Source organism: Microtus ochrogaster, chromosome 1 (genome assembly GCF_000317375.1).
Source record: "Microtus ochrogaster isolate Prairie Vole_2 chromosome 1, MicOch1.0, whole genome shotgun sequence".
Taxonomy (NCBI): Eukaryota; Metazoa; Chordata; class Mammalia; order Rodentia; family Cricetidae; genus Microtus; species Microtus ochrogaster.
The window spans coordinates 15,204,101-15,230,438 of NC_022009.1; the positions used below are offsets into that span (position 1 = coordinate 15,204,101).

General features: G+C 38.3%; 1 protein-coding gene and 1 pseudogene across 2 annotated transcripts in view; one reads left to right on the forward strand and one right to left on the reverse strand.

The window, feature by feature from the left end:
- Fut8 (fucosyltransferase 8) overlaps nucleotides 1–26,338 on the forward strand; it is a 228,907-nt gene that overhangs the window by 12,903 nt on the left and 189,666 nt on the right. The gene's annotated exons all lie outside the window — the stretch shown is intronic.
- Nucleotides 9,326–9,876, reverse strand: LOC101985749 (annotated as a pseudogene).

Consider the following 26,338-nt stretch of genomic DNA (forward strand, 5'->3'; position numbering starts at 1 on the left):
GAGTTTTTGTCTGGCATAGTCAAGTCTATGACTGAATTTAATCCACAGCACAAAAGAGAAAGACCTATCATGTTCTCCCAGGGAATATTTGTTTTCAGTAGTAATAAGTGCACAACTGTTATATGATAAGCCATTTATAAATTTGGAATTCCTGTTCTTGATCCATTTCTTATTAAAATAGATGTTATGAATTAAGATTTTGTTTTGTTTTTGAGACAGTGTCTCACTATGTAACCAACTTTGGTTCTCTTGCCTCAACTTCCCAACTACTGGGATTATAGGCAAGTGTCATCATGCCCAGATCTGCCAAGTTCTTTATGCCATCCCTTTCTATCCTTTTGTTTTTGACAAGGTCTCACTACTGTGTAGCCCAGTCTGGCCTGGAATCCTCTATGTAGATTGTTGTTGGATATTTATACACTATGTGAAAGTGTATTGCTGTGATTGGTTTAATAAAGAACTGGATAGCCAATAGCTAAGCAGGAGGTGTAGTTGGGAATTCAGGTGGAGAGAGAGTGAGCAAGGAGTAGGAGATGAATCTAGGCACGTGAGTCCCAGGAGACATGGAAGAAGCAGGATATGTGGCACGTGAGAGATTGTAGATTAATAGAAATGGGTTAATTTAAGTTAAGAACAAGCCTAAGCTACGGACTGAACTTTCATAACTAATAACTGATGTGTCTTTATTTGGGAGCTTGCGGTGGGATAGAGAAAGACTTGTTACAGTAGACCAAGCTGGTTCTGAACTCCCAAAGATCTCTTTGTTTCTGCCTCCCTAGCGCTGGGATTAAAGACATGTACCATCATGCCAACATCTTTCCTCTTAACCCACACTGCCCTTAAATTTACTATATAGAAGAGGATAAATTTGGATTTATCCTCCTGCCTTCATCTCTGAGAATTGAAATTACTGGTGTATGCTACCAAGCTCATTTTATGACACTGAACCCAGTTTTTATGGTACTGGGAGTGGAATCAAGAGCTTTGTATATGTTAGGCAAGCAGTCTACTAACTGAGCCATATCCCCTGTTAAATGTTTCTTGAGAAATCAAATAGAACTTTTATACATATGCAAAGCAGCAAAGCAAAACAAGAATCACATTAAAGCAGAAGTTTTATAACAGCAAAAATTAGCTGGGACAATAGAAAAGAAACAATGTCATTACCTTAGATCAGACATAGAAAGCTGATTTTAAAAGAATAGCAATTAGATTAAATACACTGAAGAGTTGTGAACATTAAATGAACAATTAATTAGAGAATATTCTGTTAACTAGGAGAAATGATCCACCCTGTAATTTCAGCTGCTTGGGAGGCTGAGGAAGGAGGATCATGAATTTGAGGCTAGCCTAGGTAACATGTGATGATACAGACTTGGTTATTAAGAGAGAAAAAGATCGAGAGCAAAAGAGAGAGATTGTAAAATACTAATACAGGTTAGAAGTTCTTTTCCATTTTTTTTTTCTTTTCCATTTTTTTTATAAGGTCTGTTTCAAACCCTTTCTAGTAGCTGATCATGGTGTAGTGCAGGCCTTTAATCCCATGACTTGAGAGGGAGAGGCAGAGACAGATCTCTGAATTTGAGCCAGCTTGGTCTACATAGTAAGTTCCAGGATAACCTGGGTTACCTAGGATGAGACCCTGCTAACAAACAAGCAAGCAGAAAACAAAAACAACCCCTCAAACACTATAGTATCTGATTCTAGCATAATGCTCTTAGACATTGAAGGTTGATCCAGTTACCTATTTTGGTTTTGAGTAAAGAGGTTAAGACCATTCCTGCCAAGGGATGTTCTCTTTTTTACCTTATGCTTACTTTTTTTGCTTCTAGGAAGTTCTGTCTGTCTTTCTGTCTGTCTGTTTAGAGATAGGGTTTCACTATGTAGCCCTGGTTGTCCTGGAACTTGCTTTGTTTACCAGGCTGGCCCGGAACTCACAAAGATCTGCCTGCCTCTGCCCCCCTACTGCTGGTATTAAAGATGTGAGTATCCATGACTGTCCCGTTGCTACCCTTTTATTTCTTCTGCTTGTTAAAATCTGTAAGTCCATTGATTAATTTGTCATTTTAATTTCATTTTCCTCAAGTATCTTTAATAGCATAAGATGAAAAATCTAAACCTTCCTATTTGTTCATCCTTTCCATCATCGCTAGAGGGAGGGATGGCTTGTCTTTCTTCACTGAAACTATCCTCACTGTTGCTACCAGTGACTTTAATTTCCAAATAGGGACTCTGTAGAAATCTTGCTTTGTATTTTGAGTTCTGCCTTTTTTCCTCCTGCATTCTTCTAACTTTGTAGACTTCTTATTTCTTCTATAGAATATAGCAACTCCTCTGTTCATTTACAAGGCTAACTTGTTGCATTTGATGTACACAGTTTTGTTTTGTCTAGTTTCCTCAAAAAAATGTGTCGTGTGTGTTACCTCATGCATGTGTGCAGGAGCTCTCAGTGGCCACAGGAGGGCATAGGATCCTCTGGAATTGGAGTTAAAAGTAGTTGTGAACTGTCATGTGGGTGCTGGGAACTGAACCTTGGTTCTCTGAAAGAGCATTAAGTGCTCTTAACCACTGAGCCATCTCTCCAGCCCTCAGTTTCTCTAGTTACTTTTCCTTGGAATGGTATTTGTTCCTTTAGCTTTAATGACAACATTATTTTTCAGATGCCTCCGGTACTCTTAAGCTCCCAACTTCAGTTTCCAGCCTGAAGTTGCCATATGATTGTCATTTCCACCAAACTCAACATGACTGCATTTGAATTTTCTTTGTTCCGAAATGCATTTTTTCTCTTAGCGTTCCCTTTTCTATTATTGATTTATTCTTCCCATTTCCCAAACTTGAATTCTGAGTCATCTTTGAGTGACTCAGATCTTTTCTGAATGAACAAGAATAAAAGGGAAATCAGATCCATTCTGCTATGAAACAACTGTATATTCTGTTACTACAATGTTTCTCTACTTCATCTGCTCTTTTCTTTCTGTTTCATATTTAATATGATGACTCTGATTCTCATTACCATTAATATAAATAATTATAGTTGATAATTGCTGTGCTAGAAGGAGAGAATTTTCTTTTTTATGTAAATGTACGATGTATGTACTTGGGTGTATGTATGCTTGCATCTGTATGTACAAAAGTGTTTGTGTGTTTGTCTTCTCAAGAATGACATGGGTGGGTTCTTCCTCAATAACTCTCCATCTATATACTGAGTGAGGGCCAATTATTGAACCTGGACCTCTTTATTTTGATCAATCTGGCCAGCTTGTTCCAGGGATCTACAATTTTTGTGTTCTGGGATTATAAGGGACTGCATGCCTACCTGGCTTTTTGTGAGGTTTCTGGGGATCCAACTCTGGCTCTCATACTTATGAGGTAGGAACATGACCAACTGAGACTTCTTTCCAGCCCTTTCTCTCTCCTTTTGAGACAGATTCTCACTGTAGACGATATTTCTCCTGCTGCAGTTTGTGGTGAGATTATAGGTATGTGCCACCACACCTGGTTCCAGAGGTACTTTTATTAAAGTGTGGCAAATAGGAATTGTTACATTAAAGGAAATGACTAACTCCTTAGAAGTATATGACATGAGTTAACTCCTGACTTACTTCTACTACAGCTGTGTTTCTTTTCCTGATGCTGTATGTCAGACTGTCTTCAGATATTGGTTAAAGTATTTGAACATGTAAATGCAGAGTAACACAAAGTAACATGTATCTTATTACCTAGTGAAGGTAGAGCGACCCAATGTAAACAGTGGGAAGTAAGTGCTGCCTGCTGTGAAGACTTAAAACCGGACTAAAATTTACATTGCAGGCTATTTTGAAGGTTCCCAATTACTTGGGGAGGAAATCTTGAATGTGTAACTACCCTTAGTCTATTTATGTGTGGTTTTCTTTTACTTCTGTCTCGTTTCACATGTTTGGACTGATCTTTATACTAATAAACATTAGTACTCAAACTGAAGGTCATACAAGTAAATAGACCATTTATTATTTTTGCTTCCCTGGAGAGACAAAACATTTTGTACTTTTACAATAGGAAACATTAAAAACACTTTAAAACAGTTTAAACAGAAAGATAATTTATTTGCTACATAAATGGGAAGAATAGTGCTATATTGATCCGGGAACACTCAGGTCAAGAAATTTAGATACTTTTAGGGTACTTTCCATTTTCTGGCTTCATTTCTTTCTGGTCTTATTTTTATGGTTATGTTAGAAAGCTTCAACCATGAGGAGATGCATAGCTTTAGACAGCCGAGCACTTAAAAGGTCTGTCCCATGGCTCACCATTGTAGGAGATTGTCACTGGCATTATAATTAGAGCCACGTAAGTGAGAGTCCCCCCTCCCCCGCCAAAAGGATGGATATATGTGATTCAGCAAAAACAATCTCTAACATTATAGATCCACATGGAGAAAGGAAGGAATAAAAGGGAATGGCAGACACAGAGACAGGGAAATGTCTGCTTGTAGGGGAGAAAGGAAGGGCTAGAGAGAAGCCTTACTGTCTGCTGCTCTTCCGCAGGACCTGAGTTCAGTTCCCAACAACCCCATCAAGTGCCTATAACTTACTCTAACTCCAGGGCATCGGATTCTCTTTTCTGACCTCTGGGCAGCTGTGCCCATGTGCACACACTCCCACATGGACTCACAGGCTTGTGCATGATTAAATGTTCAAATAAATTTTAGAACAAGTAATTTACTGTGGTAAATTATTAACTCGTATTAACATTTCTTAATAGTGCAGGTTCTAAATTTTATATATTATTGAGTATGAATGTGTGTATGTGTGGAGTGTCTGAGGCAGGAGATTCATGAGGTAGAGGTGAGCATAGAGTACTCTATGCTACTCAGGCCAATCTGGGCTTCTTGAAAAACCGTGCTTCAAAAAACGAAGAAAATAAAAACAAAAATATACCAAAACACTAATAAAACAGAACAAAACATTGCCTGTATGACTCATTGACTTGATTTTTGCTCAGATATTTATTCTGTCCTTTTACTTCTATTTCCTTGTTTTCTTTTCTATTATTTTTTCCTTTTTATTTTTCAGTACTTTTGTTTTGCCTGTTTCTGAATTTTGTAATTGTTCTTTTTCTCTCTACTATAAAATTCTCCTTTTTGATTATTTATTAGCATATAATTAATAATAATGGAATCAATTTTAATGTTTGCATATCTATACGTAATATATTTTGATGGTGTTCACCCCCCCTTTCCCTATCATGCATTGCTTTATACTCCAGCTAGTACCTCTTCTCAACTAGCCCCTTCTATTTTCATACTTTTTATGTATTTTTTGACCCAGTGTGTTTCATTAGGGTTGTTTACAGTAGGAAGAGTACCTTACTACTGAACAAAATGTCTCTCCTCCTCACACCAGCCTTTGAGTAGTTTGCTTCATAAAAAGTTCACTAAGCGCCCCTCTTTCCTCCACAACAGGTTGTTGATGGGTCCAGATCGTGTGCAAATAATCAACCACTGAGTTTGAGTACAACAGTCATATTTTTAGAAGTCACTTACACCACTCCCTCTCCCCTCCCCCTAGGTCTTACATTCTTTTTGCCCATTCTTCCATGCTGTTACCTGAAAATTGGAGGGGTGAATTAGTGACAGCTATGTCACCCTTTGACATAGTAGCTGATCTTCAGCAGTCATTTATTCTCAATTCTTCAACTAGTTATGAGTCTCTGTAGTTACTGATGCTTCTTCGGCCAAAGAGAACAGCAGCCCAGTTTGGCTTGTTGGCTTTCCCTCTGAACCTTTTCGTGTTCCTGCCCTGCCACAGGGAGGTCTTCTTGTAAAATTGGTTTTCTTGTAAAATAGTTTTACTTTTTAAACTTTTAGTGTATCATGTGATTTTTTTTTCCTGGTTGTTGTGGTTATCATAGAATTTAGTTGGTTTTTGCGTTACTTTTATATCTGGTTGCTGTTTATTATTTTTATTTTCTTTTTGTTGTGCTGCAGTTTGTTGTGCATCTAGGGCTAGTCAAACCTTCCACTGAACTATATTCACAGCCCTTATTGTTCATTTTCTTTTTGCTGGGTAGCACTGTGGATTGAACCTGATGCGTCAGTCATGGGTGGCTGTTCTTCCTCTGAAGTGCACTTCCAGTCTAGCTGAGAGAAATAAAAGCTCACATTATCTATGACCCAGTGTGAACTTTAATTTCACTTGAAGAATTGGGGAAATAAAAGCTTCTAGCTGATGACCAAGTCTTAAGTAAGCATAGCTAGGGGTCCAGAATACCTACACCTAAGACATTCACAGCAACAGTATAGAGAAACGACACAGAGATTGTAGACATGGCACCTACTGGGAACCACAGTATAGGCTGCTTTCATCTTAATCAGACTGCATATTGCTGACAAAACTGGAGGGGCAACCACAAAGAGTGTACCCTATTTCACATTTTACACACTTGAACTACCAGAGAGATTCCATACTTGTGAGGTCTACAGAGAAAGTGAGTTGTGAGCCCAGGACAAGGTTTGCTCTGTCAAAACCCACTGACTATAGCCAGAGAAGCCATAGGAAACTACGCTATAAAGTCTGGATGGAATTAAATTCAGCACTACATTTTAGGGTATGTGAAGAGAAGGTGGTTCCCTAAATAAACTCTTACATGAAAGTATAAAAGATAGCAGTATAAAAGAATAAGAACTTTGAAGAAACAAGGCAACAAAACAACTTAAAAATAACTCGTTTTAGTAGCTATTTTCATGTGGGTGAAATGCCACACAAAGAATTCAAAACAATGCTTAAAAATCTCAAAGAAAATGCAAATAAATAGAATAAGATGTGAAAGAGAAATATAGCAATAGAAATTTTGAAAAAGAACCAGACAAGTTTTGGAAATTAAGAGCTCAATAAACCAGCTAAAAAAATTTGTTTGAAAGCCTTAGCAGTAGAGAAGATCAAGAATGGAAGAAAGAATATCATGTCTTTAAGATTGGTGAGTTACTGTGTTCAGATAATAATAAAAAATAAGAAAAAATGAAAATACATATTATTTATGGGATACCATTAAGAGGGAAAATATATGTAAAATAAGAATAGGTGATGGTAAACTTTTCTAACTCAGTGGGAATTTCTTAATATTTGATTAAGATATGGGCATCCAAGCACAGGAGGCAGGCAGAGCCCTAAACAGACATGGCCAGAAATTAACATGGCATAGATTAAACTCCCAAAAGTACACAAGAAAATATTAAAGCTTCAAGGGAGAAATGCTGAAACAAACACATCAGAATAGCAACAGATTTCTTTTTTTTTTTTTTTTTTTTTTTTGGTTTTTTCGAGACAGGAGCAACAGATTTCTTAACAAAATTTAGTGACCAGAAGGGCCATTTTGTTTCTGGTCCTAAAAGAAAATAACAGCCTATGTAGATTACAGTATACACCATAGTTATTCAGAATCAAAGGAGAAATAAAGACCTTTCAAGATGGGCATAAAAGGATTTATGACCACTAAACCCAGCATTACAGAAGTAATGCTTAAGTAATTACTTCAAGTAATCCTAAGCCAAGAAAAAGGACCAAGGTAAACACATTCACGAGATTGTGGGAAATAATAAATTTTACCAGAAGAATAGATAAGCAAGTGAGAATTAGGAAACAGTGAAGCCTCTATTATGGGTAAGGAGAAAGTAACAGACACCAATTCTTTAACTTAGAAATCAAGCAACAACATGATAGGAACTAGCATACAACTTCCAACAATAACCCTGGATGTAATTAGTTTTGGAATTTCTCAATTGAAAGGTGCTAGGCTGGCTTTTTGGAATGAAAAAAAAAAAGGCCTAATAACCAAGGTTGAGAGGGAGACAGATAGATAGATTTCTGTGAGTTCTAGGCCTGGTCTGCATAGTGAGTTTCAGGATAGCCAGGGCTATGTAGAGAGACTGTGTTTCAAAAAAGCCAAAACAATAAAACAAAAAAATAAGGCCAAACAATTTGCTGCATGCAAGAAATTAATTTTCCTGGTGAATACATACAGGGACTTAAAGTAGAAAGGTGGAGAGTGATACCCCAAGCCTGACTGTATATGACTACATAGGCTTCAGGCCAAAGCTGTGCAGAACAGAGTTCACTACATATTGACAAGGGAAGCAATTTATCAAGATGGTATGGTTGTAAATATGCACCAATGTTGGAGCACCTGATTTCATATAACAAACACTAGTAGCTAAAAATGGGAAGCGAGACCTCAGTAAAATAATAGTGGGTGACTTTAATATTCAACTATCATAACCAGTTCATCCAGACCAAAAATTACCATGAAACATCATTGTTAAATTGAATTATTGATGAATTTACCAGCACGTTAGAAATGATCATGTACACTGATCTTTTAGTTCATTCCAGAAATGAATGCAAAGATCACTCAGCATACAAATCAATAAATAAATGGAATCAAGAAGAAGCACTGATCATCTCAATAAACCTAGAAAAAGCCTGTGAAAAAATTAACTATACCTTATGATAATAGCTCTGAGGAAATAGTTATAGAAGGGTTATACCTTAATATAATAAAAACAGTAAATACCTGACCCATAGGCAGCATCATCTTGGTGAGCAAAGTATTCTAAAATCAGGTATGAGTCAAGGGAGTTCACTTCCTACTACTTGAGATTTTAGCCAGAGTAGTCAGACAAAGAAAGAAAAAAGGGATCCTGGCACTTGGGAGCCAAGGAATACCACAGGTCACAGTAAGTGTAGCATCTTACAGCCCTGCTCCAGGGAAAGGTTTTGCCAGTGTAACAACTCTATTCTAGCAGGGGAAGGTTTCCCCAGTGAAATTCTGCTCCAGTTCCCTGGGTGTGTATCAGCTCTGCTCTGCGCTTCCCCAGTGAAAGTGTCATAGCCTTGTCCTGCTCTGCTCAGCTCTGGCTCTGGCAAGTTAAGTCTCTCCTCTGCTCCATTCCATCGAATGAGGTTTCACCCAAACCTCATTCAGGAGATTTATTGGGAGGGAAGAATCCAGGAAAGTGGCTGCCTCTGCCAGGGTAGAAAATGCAGCAGGAAATGGAACAGGCTCAGGGCTTCTTAGAGGTGGAGTTTTTCCAGGGAGAAGATTTTCAGTGTGGGAACTGGTCAGATTTCAGTCCCTTGAGTTCACATTGGCTAGGTCTTGTGCTCAGGGATTGGTTGGTTTTCTACTCAATGATTGGTTCATTTTTTTCTGCTCAGGGATTGGTTAGTTTTCTGCTTAGTTGGTCAGGGTTAGATTTGGCTCTGGTTTCAGGGCCAAAGTGTGTTTCACTGGCCCTTTTTAACCTTTTGGCTCAAATTTCAGGGCCAGAGCATATTTCTTCTTCTTTTTTTTTATGGTGAAAAAGTGTATATTTAGAATTAGCCGGCTGGGCTCAGTTTAGATGATTCCAATCTTGTTGGCAACATCCAGAGCATCATAATCAGGAGCCAACCGAACATACGCCTTCTTCTCTCTTTCGGGCCTTATGAGGGTGTTGACTTTGGCCACATCGATGTCATAGAGTTTCTTCACAGCCTGTTTGATCTGGTGCTTGTTGGCCTTGACGTCCACAATGAACACAAGTGTGTTGTTGTCTTCTATCTTCTTCATGGCTGACTCGGTGGTCAGGGGGAATTTGATGATGGCATAGTGGTCAAGCTAGTGGGTACGGGGTTCTGATTTGTTCCTCCTGGGCACGCTTTTCTGGGGGTATTTAGGCTGCCTTCGTAGCCGCAGGGTCTTGGGACACCGAAAGGTGGGTGATGTGCGGATCTTCTTTTTGTGGCTGTGGACGCCTTTCAGCACTGCCTTCTTGGCTTTCAAGGCCTTCGCTTTAGCTTTGGCTTTGGGAGGGGCAGGAGCTTCCTTCTTTGCTTTCGGCGCCATCTTGACGAAAAGCCAGAGCATATTTCTTTTACTGGCTCTGATTCTAGGGCCATGGTGCATTTCAGGATCAGGGTGGGTTTCTTTGGCTGACCCTTTTATCCTACAGAGTTGGCTTGGTTAAGAGCATTGTTTGGTTTGGTTCCCAGTACCACATGGTGGCTCACCATCACTAACTCCAGTTCCAGGGTACCCGGTAACCTCTTCATGATACACATGACCTCTGTGGATACCATGCAAGAACACTCATATGCATTAAATAAAGTAACAAGATTTTAAAAAGAGAAAGTAATAAAAGAAATATAGATAGAACAGAAAGAAATCAAATGATCTCTTCTTGCAGATAATGTGGTTGTATACCTTGAAGACCTAGAACAGTCCCAGAAGACTCAGATCTCACAAACATTTCCAGCAAAGTAGCAACATACAGAATCAACATATAAAAACCAGTAACTTTTATACTGATAACAAACTTAGGAAGAAATGAGGAAAATAATCCCATTCTCACTAGCTGAAAACAAAAATAAAAACTCCCCTAATTAAAAAAAAATCTGAAGGAATAAAACCTATCCAAAGAGGTGAAAGACCTCTACAATATCAAATAAACTGAAGAAGACACAAGGAAGTGGAAAGACATCCATGTTTATGGACTGGGAGAATTATTATCTTTAAAATGGTCATACTATTGAAAGTGATATGCACATTCAATAAAACTCCCACCTCAGCTGTAATGACAACTAGAAACCCATGAAATTCTTAGAAGGCACAAAGCAATCCTGAGCCAAAGGAGAAATAGTGACATTATAATACCTGGTTGCAAAGTATACTACAGATTTACAATTACAAAAGCAAGTATGGTGTCGGGAGAAAAGTCAGTACACAGGCCAGTGGAATATAAAATCTAGAAATTGATGCAGACAGGTCTAGTCATCTTGTCTGCTGAAAAGTGTCAAACACATGCTTTGGGGAAAAGACAGCTTCATCAGCAAATGGGGCTGGGAAAACTGAGTATCCACATGAGAACATTTAAACCGATCCTTGTCTTATACTTTGTATAAGAATGAACTAAAAATGGATGAAAATGTAGAATCCCCAAACTCTGAAGCTCTTAGGAAAACAAAGAGGAACCACTTCAAAGTTTGACGCATGCGATGCCCTCCTGAATAGAACCCCAATAGCACCAGGAATGGTGGCACACACCTTTAATCCCAGTACTTGGGAGGCAGAGGTAGGCAGATCTCCGTGAGTTTGAGACTAGCCTCGTCTACTAAATGAGTTCCAGGACAGTCAGGGCTTTTACACAGAGAAACTCTGTCTCAAAAACCAAAACCAAACAATACCCCCTCTCCCCATTCCAATTGCTTAGGAAGTAAGAGCAAAAATTGACAAGTGGAAGTGATGTCAAATTAAGCAATCAAGTCAATAAATAGGGGAAATGATCCAAACAGACGCTATCTACCTATCTATCTATCTATCTATCTATCTATCTATCTATCTATCTATCTACTACCTACCTACCTACCTACCTACCTACCTACCTATCTATCTATCTATCTATCTATCTATCTATCTATCTATCTATCTATCGAGGTTTTCAAGATAGTTTCTTAGTGAACCAGCTTTGGCTGTCCTGGAACTCACTCTGTAGACCATGCTGGCCCCGAACTCACAGAGATCTACCTGCCTCTGCCTCCCGAGTGCAGTAAAGGCATGTACCACCACTAACTGGCCAAAAAGATACTTTTTAAAAGAAGTATGTGACCAATAAATTTGTGAAAAAGTGCTCAGCGGTTTAACCACTGGGGAACGCTGATCAGAACTACATTCACATACTAGTTAGAATAATGTCTGCTTTTAAAAAGCAAAAAATAGAGAAATGGTTTAGCAAGTACAGTGCCTGTCATGAGGCCCTGAGTTCTGGTATCTGGCACCTATGAAGAACCAAACCAAACCCAACCTGTATGGTTGCTCAGGTCTATAACCTGAGTGTAGCGGGTGGGGAGACAGGTGGATCCCTGGAATTCACAGGCCAGCTAGTCTAGTGAGTTGGTAAGCTGGTTCAGTGTGACTCTCAAGGTGGAAGGGGGCTGGAGATAGTAGGCTCAGTGGTTAAGAGTACTTGCTCCTCTTGGAGAGGACCCAGGTCCAACACTTAGCACTCACATGGTGGTTCACAACAATCATAACTCCAGTTCCAGGGAGTCCAGGTCCCCCATGTGGCCTCCGAGGATACCAGTCATGCATGTGGTGCACATACATGTAGTCACACACAAAGTAAAAATCATCAAAAAAGATAAAGGTGGAGACTCTTGGTGTCAACCCTTGCCTTCATACACACATGCAGTTGTGTCCACCCTCCCCGCAACCAATTAAAAGAGGCAAAAATATTGAATGCTAGTTAGGATGTAGAGAAAAAACAGCTCTTATACACTCTTAGTAGGAATATAAACTGCTTTTAACTTCTGTTTCTTTCAGTGTTGATTACTTGTAAAACAAAAATGTAAACATTTACCTTTTAATATTTTAAAACCTACTGCAGTGTAATCAGGAAAGAGATATGCTTTTTTTTGAGTAACATAATCTTAGTTGTTTAATACTGTTTTTTTTTGTTTTGAATTTAATAAGGAGGGGCAAAAAGATTGTTTTCTGTACTTGGATCTGTGAAGGTCTTAATTTAGACTTGCTGTCCTAACCAAAGTTGTCTCCATATCAGGCCTGGGCCAAAGAAAGACTGAAATATTTAATCCAATGTAGAGTTTTGAAAATGCAGCTTATTCAAATAAGATCGTACTTGATGAATCCTAGTTGAAATCCTTAGTTCTGCCTGACCTTGATGAGCCTGGAAGACATTGTGCTAATCGAAGTAAGCAAGTCACGCACAAATACTGCTTGATTTCATGTATGCATAGAATTGGAAAAAAACAAAACTCATAGATTCAGAGCATTAGAAAGGTGGTGTTTGGACGCCAGAGGTGGTAGAAATGGGGAGATGTTAAAGAGTGCAGAGTTTTAGGATAAGTTCTGCACATGGAAGTTATAGCATTATAATTCAATTTATTCTATTTGTATACCTAAAAATGGTTTAGAGAGCAGCTCTTAGTTTCCCACCTTATTTTGCTGTGTGGTCTCTCTCTCTGTCTCTCTCTCTCTCTGTCTCTCTCTGTCTCTCTCTCTGTCTCTCTCTCTCTCTGTGTTATATGCATGCTTGCTCTGCAGATGAATACGGAAGTCAGAGGTTGACATCGGGATGTCTTTCCTTAATCACTTCTTCATCTTACTTTTTGAGAAAGCATGTTTACTGAACCATGAGCTTACAGTTTCAGCCAGTCTGGGTGGCCATTGAGCCATCTAGATCTCATTGTCTCCATTACTTTCCCCCTCCCCCCCAGTGCTAGGGTTACACAGGTTCATTGCTATTGCTATGCTCAGTTTTTATGTGGATGCCAGGGATCTGAAATCAGGTTCTCATGCTTTTACAGCAAGCACTTCATCTGTGGAGAAATTTCCCTGGTCCTTTAAATTCTCTCTCTCTCTCTCTCTCTCTCTCTCTCTCTCTCTCTCTCTCTCTCTCTCTCTGTATGAGAATATGAGATGGCTATATTAACTAACTCGATTTAATTATCCTATGATGTGTATATTTGTCAAGACATCATGCTGTATATCATACATGTATAGTTTTTATACTGGCTGCAGTGGCATGTGTGTATAGCACAGCTATTTAGGTGGCTGAGGTGGAGGATTGCTTGAGTTTGAGGTCAGCCTGGGCAATGGAGTGAGTGAGCTAGGCCTCTCTTATCTCTGCCTGTCTATCTGCCCTCTCCTTCGGAATTTAAAGGTTTTTTTTTCTTCTTTTCCACTCACTGTGTATGTAGCTGGCCTTGAATTCAACTTCCCAAATGCTGGGATTGCAGTCATGAACCACCATTCCTGACTTTAAGAATTTGTTTTCAACTTTTCCATATTATGGCATTTGTGATTAGCCTCTTAAGGTACAAGTATTACTGAGAATTTTGTTAGTGCATGTGAAGAACAAATAAGGCACCATAGTAACATCAAGGGATGAGCTAAATTATAGTCCAGATAGCTTACTTGCTTTTTTTTTTTTTTTTTTTTTTACTTGACAGGATTTCTCTATGTATCCCTGGTTGTGCTGGAATTCACTTTGTAAACCAGACTGTCCTCAAACTCAGAGATCCCCTGCTTTTGCCTTTCATGTGCTGGGATTAAAGGCATGTACCACCACTTCCAGCCAGATAGTTCTCCCTCTCCTTTTCTTTTACTTTCTTTTTCTTTTTCTTTTTTCTTTTTTTTGGTGTTTTAAGTCAGGCTTTCTCTGTAGGTTTGGAGCCTGTCCTGGAACTTGCTTTTGTAGACCAGGCTGGCCTCAAACTCACAGAGATCTACTTGTCTCTGCCTCCCAAGTGCTGGGATTAAAGGCATGCACCGTCACCACCCAGCTTTTTTTTTTTTTTTTGGTGGGGTAGCTTGCTCACTTTTAATGAGTGACAGCTTCATCTGAATGTAACTGAGAAGAAACTTCCTTAGTTGTATAATAATATGTAAGTATGAAATCTTATAGTAATTATTTTAGACTCAAGATAACAAAATTAGAATTATATTTTATAATATAATCAATAATCATACCCATTACTTACAGAGAAAGAATAAGAGCTAAATTGTCAGTAAGTTATACAGAAATAAGTATATTTATACAGAGTTTTCATTGTTAGTTTCTTAGTTTAGATTGTATTTAAAAATTTTTTTAGACTTGTTTATGTCTATAAGTTTTGCCTGCATGTATGTATGTGTACCATGTGCATGCCTGATATTCTTTGAAGTCAGAAGACAGCATCAGATCCCCTCAAATTGGAGTTATTGATGGTTGTGAGCCAACATATAGGTGCTGGGTATTGAACCTAAGTTCTCTGCAAGAGCAACAAGTACTATTGACTGCTGAGTCATCTCTCCAGCAACTAAATGGCTCACAACGACCTGTAACTCCAGTTCCAGAATATCCAACAATCTCTTCTGGCCTCTGTGGGTACTAGCACAGAAATGGTACACTGGCATATATGTATGCAAAATACGTAAGATAAATTAAAATAAGAAGTTAAGGTGCAGGGCTGAGGAGATGGCATAGTGAGTGAGTTCTTTGCTGTTAAGTACAAAGACTTGACCTTGGATCCCCAGCACCCATTGAAATTGCTGAATGTGGTGGTACATACCTATAGCAACAGTCCTGGAGGGGCAAAGACAAGCAGATCCCATAGGCTAGCTGGCCAGCTAGTTTAGCTGAAACAGTGAGCTCCAGCTTCAGTGAGAGACCAAATAAGGTAGACAGCCAGCTCTGCATGTGCCTGCATGGGCTAGCTCACACACAGGCATGCGAATAAGATAGAGATGGATTGAGGAAGTACACCCTATATACTGGCATCTGGCCTTCAAATACAAGTGCATATACCCACACAAACATATACACCACAGAAACACATATACATATATATGCACATTCACACAATAATATAAAGCCCTTCAGGTCAAGATCTTGTTAATATTTGTAAGCTTATGGCTTAGTATGGTTCCTAACACAAGGTGTACACTGAATAAGTGCTTTTTACAATTAGGTTATTTTGTTGAAAAAAGATTTCGAAAAGATGAAAAGGAAGTTGAAAAGACTTTAATTTTCTTAATTTAAGAAAAATTTACAAAATTCCAATATAAATTGAATTTGAGTACATTTTCTACCTAGTGAATTGAAAACCTTTGCATAAATGTTCATTGCTTATGATGCCAGTGTGAAATTCTGTGTGGTAAATGATTCTGAAAAGATACGAAGTATAGTTTATGAAAGAATTTCATCTCATTAACAGGCTAAGTTCTATAATATTAAGTGTGGTCATCTAAAACTGAGTATATAAGCATCATTAACTAAGAAAATGCAAATTAAAATAATGAGATACCATTTCCTAGCTATTAGAATACCAAAGGTAAAGAAACAGGTAAACAAATTCTGACAGTAGCCAACTAGAGCAACTAGAATGCCCATGTACTACCAATGATAATGAATAATTGCATAGCAATGTTGGTAATTCTTTATAGAGCCATCATGTGAATGAGCTATCCCACCCTAAATATTTACCAGAGAGAAATGGAACACATGTTCACAATTATCAAAAACCAGAAAAGTACAGATGTCAGTTTATGAGTGGATAAACTGTGGTAGGTCATGCAGTGAAATAACTTCACAATGAAGAACAACAGACAATTTATACATTTTGCAGCTTGGATGACTCTCAGAGGCATTATGCTTTGTGAAAGAAGCTAGTCTCATTATTCCATTATATGACATTTGCAAAAAGACAAAACCATAACCATGACCAGATCATTGGCACTATAGTTTGGTTGTGCTAGAACTGTAGGACTGTGCCATCTTGCCTGACTTTAGAAGAAAGCTGTACAAATATTCCAAGAATTGGCGTAACCATCTGGGTAAAATTTACCATTTATTGATAAACTGCTGTTCAGTCGATACTTGCTAAACATTCAGTCTGTACAATGATCATACTTACAGTGCATTATTTTCCCTGTTATAGATGTGAAGATTGAAGTATAGAGGTATTAGGTAGTATGTTGGTTCACACAGCAAGAATCTTATAGGGCTGGAATTAATTGTAAGAATGTCAGACTGAGACATTCTTTTATTTATTTGTGTTTTTATAAAAAGCTTTTAAATTGTAACATAAAGCACAAATGCAGAAAACACACAAATGAATATTTACTTTATGTATTAAAAGTGAACACGTTTAGAACAACTACCCAGGACTTGTCAGCTCTCCCACAAGCTTCCTATGTATCTTATCTCAGTCATAAGTACTTCATTTTCCAACCACGGTTTCTATTTTACAGTGATATGTATTTTTATACATGTGTCCCTGGACGTTGTGACTTAGTCTTTTTCTTTTTAATTTGGTGTCTTTTGAACTCTTAATCTATGTGTTCCCTTCTTCTCTCTCTCTCCTTTCTCTTTTAATTTAACTACTGAGCTCTGGGTTTACAGTTTTCCACAGACGGAATTATTTCTGGTTACATATGATAGTATAATTTAACATGTATCTCTGTTTTCTGTATGCTCTGAAGATTTCCAGGTGAATCCAGGTATGATTAGAATTGATGTGATCTGTTTGTAAAACCTGAGGAGGCATGTGATGTTGAATGACTTTCTGATATGTGACCCATTAACTCTTCGTGGGGTTGAAAAATGGTGATAGTCTAAATCATTCCTTCTAAGAAGGATACTTCTATAGAATACTCTATTTATTTGATTATTGGCTAGTAAAATTCACAAAGAGCATAAACGTTGGCTTCTTAATTTTTGTTTACTAAGGTTGAAGATAGTGAATTTATTCCCCGAGTTTAACCGTTTTAAGGTGTTAGGTGCTGTCTTGTTTTGTTTTGTTTTAACGTCTCATTAATGTCCATAGTCAGACATACTTAGATTTCAATCCACCGCATTTACTGTGGCTAATGAAAATGATAGAGTTCCATCTTTGAACAGTGAGCATTCTGAATTCTTTAGCACAGCACTTCTCATCTTTGATAGAATTGTATCACAAGTTGTTCCAGGGTTATGTTGTAAGTTTTTGCTGATTCTGTGAAAGCAGTTATTTCTCCAAAAGTCCTTGGCCATGGAGATTATTCTGTAGTGGGATACTCATTCAAGAATAGACTAGAACCACCAGTAAAAAGAACTTTGGTTTAGCTTAAATAGTTCTTAGGTATAACTGCTTCCTTTCCCAGTAGCAGCCACTGTTTTTGTTTTTATGGTGATGTCTGTATTTTCATTGTTCAAGCATGTGTCCCTAGACACTGTGACTTGGTCATGAAAAACCTTCTAAATTTAATAAACATTTGCTGAGTACATATTAGTCTGTGAATATCTTTTTAAGGCCATGATTTGTACTTTCCCCCACTCCAAAAGTATGGTTCCTAGGTGCTCACTATGTAGTGAAATGAATAAAATTAGGCTTTGGTAGCATGCCTTGTTCTTCCTTACATGAGTTTTGTAACTTTGAATATAAAACACTTCCGAGGGGCTGGATAGATGACTCAGTGGCTCAGAGTACTTGATGCTCTTACAGAGGACCCTGGATTGCCTCCCAGCAACTGCCTTTAACTCCACTTTGATGAGTTCTGACATTCTCTCTTGGCCTCCTTGGGTACCTGCATGCAGGTAGTGCACATATATACACTTAGACACATACGTAGTCATATATATAAAATAATAAAATTTACACATAAAATGAGTAAAATCTTAAATTTTACATCTTTATATATAAAATGGATTGATAGCTAATTTACAGAATTTCTAAGAGTTCAGCGGAATAATTTAAATATATCAACTTTATAGCTGTTAAGTTGTATATATATAATACACTTACTATAATTATTACTGTTTTCATTGGGCTCATATTTTTTCTTCAAGTGATTTTCTAATCATATTTTATTTAATATTGTTAAACCAAGTGCATGGAGTGTGTATATATATAAATTGGTGACTGTGAACGCCTTACCAGCATGGTATATAGCAGTACTGAATTAATTTGACAATATAGATTTTTCTGCCCCAAATAAATATAGCATTTGTAGCTTCATATGTTAGCTAATAATTCAAACCATAATAATTGCTAAATTGGCTTTTAAGCATTGCATTTTTTTAGTTTGTGTTCCCCAATTGTAAGTAGACAAAGTTAAAGATATGTTTTCTATAGCCCATTAAATTAACTTGTGCTATAGTCTTTGACTTGTAGGCACCATAGAGTTAAGTACTCTGCAGAACAGAAATTGCCAGTGTGGAAACCTTTCTCCTGCTTTATTCACTTTACTTACGAAGTGAGTGATACGATATGGAGGAATGCCACCTTCTCTGGTAGCAATCCTTGATTTTCCTGTCGTTGTTCCTGAATTCTGATTCTGCTGCTGAATGACGGCCCCTCTGCAAGGCTGCCATGCCATTACCAGTGTATCCCTGCTCTCATGGGAAATGAGACAGAAAATATACTATGACCATTGCCTGGAACTCAGTATATAATAAATATATGCACATATATTCACAACTCATATATTTTCCTCTATTTCTAAATTATAGTTAGGAATAGTTAATAAATTACTATTTGATACTTAGTATGGGCTGCCTAAGGGATAAAATTACCATCTATATTTTTTTTTCATGTTAGGAGATAATTCACTATTTCCAAATGAGTTTTAGGAATCACTGGTTTCTTCACAGTGACTTGTCTACTTTTCCATTTAAGGATGCTCAGTTTGCCAGATGCTAAGCCTGAAGGTTTGTCATACATACTAGTAAGTCATGGATTGTTTTGTATTTTTTAAAAAAATATTTACTGTTTGAGAATTTAATATACATATTTAATGCATTTTGATCAAAGCTACCTTCCTCTCACTCTCCAGCAATTCCTTATTTATCCTCTCCCTCCACCTTCCCTACTACTTCTATATGCTCTTTTAAAAACCTCATGGAATCCCTTTAGTGCTACTTGTATATTCATGGGTGTAGGACCACCAGCTGGAGCATTGATAGTCTCCCAAAGTTTGTGTCCTTGAAGAAATCTTCCTTTCCTTCCCTAGCATCCATCAATTGCCAATAGCTCTTCAACTATGGGTGACATTTCATGAGCCCCTCTCCTCTTTGTGCTGGGATTCTGGCTGGTTGATCTTTTGCAGATCTTATGCAACCAGTGACAGCTGCTGTGAGTTCATATGGGCAATAGTGCTGTCATGTCTGGCAGATACAGTTTTCTGTAGACATCTACTAGCTCTTGCTCTTATAATCTTTCTGTTCCCCTCTTCCAGTATGATCCCTGAACCTTGTGGGGAGAGGGTGTGATATAGTTGACCATTGAGAGTCACTTATTCTTTGCTGATTTACAAGTTGTAGGTCTTTGTATTAGTTGCTCTGTACTGTAGAAAGAACCTCCTCTGATGAGGGTTGGGAGATGTAATAATCTCTGGGTATGAAGATAATAATTTAGGAGGCAGTTTATTACTATATCCATTTGGCAGAATAGCAGTATTAGGACCTATGACCTAAGCAGCCCAGGGTTTTGGCACAATTTGTGGTACAAGGTATGAGTTTCATCTTGTAGTACAGACTTTAAATCTAGTCAGAAAGTGCTTGGTTACTCCTCTGACATCCATTGGAGTACCGACAGAAGGCAGAACACTAGTTAGGGGCCGTTGCAGGGCTTGGATTTTGAGGGAAGTGGGATAGAATGCAGATGTTAGAAGGGGGAAGGGGAATAAAGGAACAGGAGGGGTCAGTGGAGTGGGGGATGACAGGACAGGATAGAGAAGAGAGTTTGAGGAGGGATAACTAACACTAATGACCTTGACAGAGCCATATGGAAACCTACTGCTGTAGAAGCTTCTTAAAACGAATACATTTACATACATAAAAGGAGTTAACATGCCCTATAAAGAGAGGACAGTGCTTCCCTTAAGTATTATAGGTTATCAGCTAAAAAGCCCAGAGACAGGTATGTGTTGCCTCTTTTTGAGTTGTCGGTCAGTAGGGTCCTATAGTCACTATATTACAGACTATTACCATTGCACTTAGCTACCCTCCGGAACTTGGTGGTAAGAACCTGCTGTGGAAGACAGCACATACTTGAGTCATAGGAGATGGAAAAATCATGCTGGCCCTGGCCAGGAAGCTCCATCATTTACTGGCTAGCTTCTGTATTGCTGGAAGGTGCAATGCATGCTAGTGGAGTAGAAAAGTAGGCTTACCCCACTTGAACCCTGTGAGCTGCAACAACTGGTCTGGCAAGATAGGTCTACTTGTGCAGCAGGGCATGGATATTTTTGTGGTTTTGTCCATTTATATTGATATAACAAAACCATAGTCCGATTGTAAAGAACAGACGTTTATTTCTTACAGTTCTGAAGTCCATAATCAAGGCCTTGGCATTTAGTGTCTGATGAGGGCCTACTGTCTACATCATCACAAGGAAGAAGGGGCAGAGGGGTGAAGGAGGGATAATGCTTCGAGAAGAGAAAGGCCCCACTTCATCAAACCCTTTCATAAGAACCTTAGTCATATCGATGAACAATCTGCCCTTCATGACTTTTCAGCCCCACCTCTTACTTATTACATTGGTCATTCAAGTTTTGCATATGAATTTTGGGGATACATCCATAGTATAGCAGATGGTATTTCTGATATTTTCTTAATGACTGGAGACTGTAAACGTTAATCTGTGTAAAGCTGCTAGATTAGAAAAAACTAGTTTTGGAGTCTGATCCAAGTACAGATTCTAGCCCCACCATTTCATTTACAAACTGAATTGTTTTTCATAACTGTAAAACAGTGATGAGAACTGTATGGTTAATGAGGTTTTAAGTCATTTAACAGTAGTTCTTGTAAAGTGCATATTTAGCTAACACACTTGGCGAGCATTAGGCACTCAGGAGCATATCATCAGAGCTTGAAATCTTGGTGGTGGTTCTTACACAACTTGGCACATAAGCATTGTCTGACTTACACGTCTAGAATTATGTTCTAAATGACATAGTAGTAAACAGAGGAGATAGCGTATGTGGGTATCTCATTGACGGTTGCAAATAATAGATGACTTGCTTTAAGCTTTCCCTTTTAGAAATTAAGTTCTTCCCATTAATGAAGCTCAGGTAGCAAGTGAAAACAGTGGGCAATACAATCTTCTATTTATGCTTCAAATTGTTGTGATAGTAAGCTTGGTTTGGCAAGATTTTTATGGAGGTATTGTCTGTATATTTCTCTCTGTCTCTCTTTCTTTTCTTCTTCTTCGTAAGATAGAGTTTCTCTTTGTAGCCTTGGCTGTCCTGGAACTCACTCTGTAGACCAGGCTGGCCTGGAACTCAAAGAGATCCGGTTGCCTCTGCCTCCAGAGTGTTGGAATTAAAGACACGTATCACTACCACCTGGCTATTTTTTTCTTTTTATAAAATAGTAAACTTTTGAAATGCATGTACTATATACTTTTATGTCTTAAAATTAGTTTTAAGTTAGTGTACGAAGTAATGTGTATCATTATGGCATTGTTTTGTTCTTATTCACCACCACTTTCCTTCTGTTTCCTCTCTTCCTCTTGCTGCTCTTCCCATTAGCACCACACCCCATCTGCTTTCATGTATTCCATGTAACGTGTATTCTATTACTTCCTCCCCCGTAAGATCTCTTTCCCTTTCTCATAGTCCTCCTATGCTTTCATTACCTACACACACACACACACACACACACACACACACACACACACACACACACACACACACAGAGCGAGAGCGAGAGCGAGTGCGCTACACATGAGGGAGAACATGAAGTATTTGTCTTCTTGAGTCTGGTCTTCTATACTTTTGAAATGCAGGCATAGTTTATCAGTGGTCAGTGCTCACCTAAAAACTCTTTCATTGAAACTGAAATAGAAACCTTAGAATATAACTGAAGATGATAACTTTTTATGTGAACACAGAAATGAATATAGTTTAATGTGTTTACAGACCAGTTTCAAGTTAACCTACATGCAATTAAAATGAATAATGCTCCTAGCCTTGAACAGTGAAAGTGATTTGTGTCCACTAATAAATGCTTCATTTAATTGTTGTTATTTGGCTAAGCAGTAATAAATAGGAAATGCCTAGAGTGCTTTTGTTGATGGATAGTAACATACTTAAAACATGTAGCTGCTTGTGTGGAACGTGAAGTTAGGAGGTTGCTTACTCTTCACTGTCTACCATTTATTTCCTCCTGTTTCCTTTCTTCTCCGTATCCCCTCCTTTGTTTCTTCCCCCTCTCCCTGTCTTTCTCTCTCCCATTCTCTTCCCTCTCATGCATTCCTCTGTTAGTGTCTTCTGAGATTTTTAAATCCATGGAAGATTTCAGACATACTAAAAAAATACAGGAAGTCGCGTAGCAGACTTTATTCATCTCTGAAATTAAACAGATAGTAACTTTTGTTTTGCAGTATTTCATTTAGTATTCTTTCTTCTTTAAAGAGTAAGCAGAAAACTAAGGATATTGGTCTGCTTTTCATTGCATTATCCTCAGGTCTTTGAATAATGCTTGGCTTATAATATGTATCCAATATATTTTGGTTAAAAAGGTGAAAAGGAAAACCAACAGAATTAATCAAGCATCAAGGCAAGAGTGCTTGAAGGAGAGTGATCCGGTGTTAGAGATGAGTGTTAATAAAAATGGGACAATGTGTGAGCCTTTGATAACCTGGGAGGTCCCAGAAAACGGTTTCTACCTTAACACATATCACTGGAGAGTTTACATAGTATTCAAGGGTCCAGGTTCTAGAGACAGATAGCCTGGAGTCAGATCCCATTTTCCACTTAAGTGTGTTATTGCACAAATTGTTTTGTTTCAGTTTCTTCTACAAAGGAAGAGTAAACTCAAGGATTTTGAGAGTTAACTGTACAGACTTATGTAAGGAAAAAAAGTGTCTTGCATATAGTAAATGTCACATAATTGTTGCCTTCTCTTCTAATATTATCATTACGTGATGTCTCCGGAGTGACTATATGACTATATTCTGATTATATATTATTGATTGAATAGTAGTATAAGCAATTGTATTTTCTTTCTTAAATGTTTAGATATATTTCATTCAAAATCATTCAGCATTCCTATGATAGTGATGTATTGGGAATACAGAAATTCGCAATGAGAAGATATTTAGGGGTTCTAAAATTTCCTGTAAGAACAACAACAAAAACAAGTTTAATCACTGACTAAGGAAAATAATGTTTTAAGATAATTCACAGAATCAACTTAATTACATTCAAAAAGATCATTTGCTTTACTTGTGTTGAATTAAATAGAAGCTGTACTACTAACGATGGTGATTCGTTTTCTTATTTCTTGATCCTTATTCTGTGGAAGTTTAGTGAAGTTCTCTGACAGATCAGTTTATTGCTCTAAGGCAGGGTCTCACAATGGAGCCTAGACTTTCTGTTCTTTTGTTTTGGCTTCCTGGATGTTTGGATTACAGGCCCACAACCAGGGGATTGTAATGGATTAAGTTTAGATCCATTTTACATTATTAAAACTTAGTGAGGGAACTACAAAGAGGTTTGTTATTGTTTCTGTATTGATACATACTAGAAATTAAAACTTAGAATATAAGGTAGAATTTTTGGGAGGGGTCAGAGCTTTGAATATGTTATAAAAATGCTCTACCACTTCATCTTCAGCCATTGGCTGTTTATTTATCTTCTCTGTGTGCATTGTATGTGTGGGCGCATATACACATATGTGGAGGCCTGAGGTCAATGTCATGTGTCTTCCTTAATTGGTTTCCATTTTATTTTTTTGAGAGAGGTGGTCCCAATGAGCCTGAAGCTTACAGATTGGGCTTTACTGCCTGGTTGGTGAATTCTAGGATCTGACTGTCTCTGTACCTCCCACATTGGGGTTACAGAACTGTGCTCTTGTGTGTGACATTTTGTAAATGCTAGGGATCTGAACTCAGGTCCTTAGGCTTGTGTGGCAAGCACCTGACTGAGGTGCCTGCAAAGACCAGAAGAAGGCATTGGGTCCCCTGGAACTGGAGTTACAGATGGTTGTGAGCTGCCATGTTGGTGCTGAAAATAAAAATCCTGCTTCTTTTTTTTTAATTTTTTTAAATTTATTTATTTATTAAAGATTTCTGCCTCTTCCCCACCACCACCTCCCATTTCCCTCCCCCTCCCCTGATTAAGTCCCTCTCCCTCATCAGCTTGAAGAGCAATCAGGGTTCCCTGACCTGTGGGAAGTCCAAGGACCGCCCACCTCCATCCAGGTTTAGTGAGTTGAGCATCCAAACCGCCCAGGCCCCCCCAAAGCCAGCACATGCAGTAGGATCAAAAACCCATTGCCATTGTTCTTGAGTTCTCAGTAGTCCTCATTGTCCGCTATGTTCAGCAAGTCCGGTTTTATCCCATGCTTTTTCAGACTCAGGCCAGCTGGCCTTGGTGAATTCCCGAAGAACATCCCCATTGTCTCAGAATGTGGGTGTACCCCTCGCGGTTCTAACCAACCCAATTATAAAATGGGGCACTGAGCTGAACAGAGAATTCTCAACAGAAGAAGTTCAAATGGCCAAAAGACACCTAAGCTCATGCTCAACTTCCTTAGCGATCAGGGAAATGCAAATCAAGACAACTTTAAGATACCATATTACACCTGTCAGAATGGCTAAAATGAAAAACACCAATGATAGCCTTTGCTGGAGAGGGTGTGGAGAAAGGGGTACACTCATCCATTGCTGGTGGGAATGCAAACTTGTGCAACCACTCTGGAAAGCAGTGTGGCGGTTCCTCAGGAAATTCGAGATCAACCTACCCCTGGACCCAGCAAAAATCCTGCTTCTGAAAGAGCAGCCACTGCGCTTAACCACTGAACCGTCTCTCCAGCCCCCAGCTAATGGTTTTTATTTTATTTTATTTTTTTTTATTGAGACAGACTCTTAACTGTGTTGCTAAGTAATCTTGAACATACTGTGTAGCCCAAGCTGGCCTTGAACTACCAGTTTTCCTCTCTCTGCCCGCCAAGTGCTGGGATTAGAGCAGATTCATTTTGTATTTAAATAACAATTAAAAAAAACCAAGTAGTTAAAAAATCAGGTGTGGCATCATTTTACATTGCTGTTTAATGTCATGCTTAATGGAAAGTACTTAGATTTTTATATCTACTTCTGGGTTCAGTATATTCCAATGTTGTATTGGTTGCACTGTGCAAAAATATTTCCTTTCATATGCAGGTAAAACTGGGACACGGGAATTATTTTAACAACTTTTAAAGTGATTGATTGTAGATACTTTAAAAATTTCTATCTTAAATTATCAATGACTTCATTTTTTATTGTGCTAAATTCTGTAGGGATGTTGTATACTTTGAATAGTTTTAACTGTGTGTGTGTGTGTGTGTAAGTAAGTAAGTGCAGGTCCCTGTGGAGTCCAGAGTGTTGGATCTCCTATAGCTATAGTTAGAGGCAGTTGTAAGTCGTTTTACATGGGTGCTGAAAACTGAACTCTAGTCCTCTGCAAGAGCAGTATGTATTCTTAACTGCTAAGCCATCTCGCTAGGCTGCTTTGAATAGTTTTGTAAGAATAAGTTTGGGTCATTTGGAAAATATTGGTTCACTAAATTGTATAGATATTCCAAATACTTATAGAGTATTAAATATTACACTTGTTAATAGCGTCAGTCTCATTAACATTTCATTAAAAAGGAAGGCTGTCAGGTTGGTGAGATGGCTCAGTGGGTAAGGATGCTTGCTGCTGCTAAGCCTGAGGACCTGAGTTGAGCCCCTGTTTTCTGAATCTACTTAGTAGAAGGAGAAAATGGACTTCTTCACATGCACGGTGTGGCACGTAGACACACACACACACACACACACACACACACACACACACACACACACACACACACACACACACA